We start from the raw sequence: 1,428 nt of genomic DNA on the forward strand, positions 1-1,428 counted from the left end.
CTCATCTGTGTGTGTATATATGAATCATTTTAAAGAGAAAAATACAAACTTTTTATTTCATATTCTGAATTAAACTTGACTTATTTTCATTTATAATGCATATAACATGAATACAGCATTGCACAGACTTGTTTACACTCTATTCTCGTAGTTCTTTACATATTTTATGCACATTTTTATTTATTTTCTTCACACTTGCTCTGAAAATGTAAACGTCTGATTCTCACGTCAATAAAGTTCCTTTGAATGGAACTGAATTCAAATTGAATTTCATTACATACAACACATTTTACTATTAGCCTGACTTTTCCCAGACTTGTAAAACTACATTTTGAAACCCCCACGACCTTTCCATGACCTTTCCATGACCTTTCCATGACCGCGGGAGCCCCGTCTACAGCTGGAGGGGACATGGGCCAAGAAAGCATCAATGAAAGCGTCGAGGCTGGATCTCCACTAAAGCTGGAACATTTCTTCTCTCCGCGGGACATTCGTCTGAGGAACGAACCAGACTGAGGCTGCGATAGTCATTGGAGTTTCATGCGGGAGCTGCTCTTTAGTTTCCCAGAACTATGTGCACTTGTGAGGACTTTGAATCCCCCTGCAGTGAATCAAAGGATGGTCTAAACTTATTGCTGCGGTTGTTTACTTTTCAGCTACTTGGCAGCGTCGCGACGAGCTGTAAAAACATCCGAATCCTGTAATAAAGTTAGCAAACAGTGGCGTATTTACACATCCAGCAGAGATAAAGCAACAGGAGCAACCGTAACAGCTTTATTTAAAGAAACAACCAAAGTGCTGACCAGGTTAATTTGTACTCCGTAAGATTTCCATCTATTTCATTGGCTTTCAATTTAATATTTATCAAACAGTGAGTTAAAACAATGGTGATTGATCATATGAGCCACTAATGAACGCTCTTCTACTTGAGTTTTTTCCCAAGTATTCTAATATCCGTGTCTGTGGCGACAAATACGCCGCCATGGTGGTTATGTTGGCAACGGTTATGCTGCGTTCACTTGCAATTGGAAATCGGAAAATCCATCATTCAGGCTTGTAGTAAGGGCAGAAGTGTAATAGTGTGTGTGTGTGTGTGTGTGTGTGTGTGTGTGTGTGTGTGTGTGTGTGTGTGTGTGTGTGTGTGTGTGTGTGTGTGTGTGTGTGTGTGTGTGTGTGTGTGTGTGTGTGTGTGTGTGTGTGTGTGTGTGTGTGTCCGTGTGTGTATTTACGAGGGGATGGACTGGAGGTAGAGCGGTGAATGTGTTTCATAAAGTTTACAAAAGAGCAAAAAAATACAATCGTCAACCCACATGAGCCGTTTCTCACCCTGCGTTCTCGTCCGTACTTCCGTGTTCTCGTGGACTCAAACGTCATCAGTCGCGGCCGACGCCCTGTTCTAATTCACTAGTCTGCATCTCGCTAAGTACG

The sequence above is a fragment of the Echiichthys vipera genome, assembly GCF_963691815.1.
Source record: "Echiichthys vipera genome assembly, chromosome: 10".
Taxonomy (NCBI): domain Eukaryota; kingdom Metazoa; phylum Chordata; class Actinopteri; order Perciformes; family Trachinidae; genus Echiichthys; species Echiichthys vipera.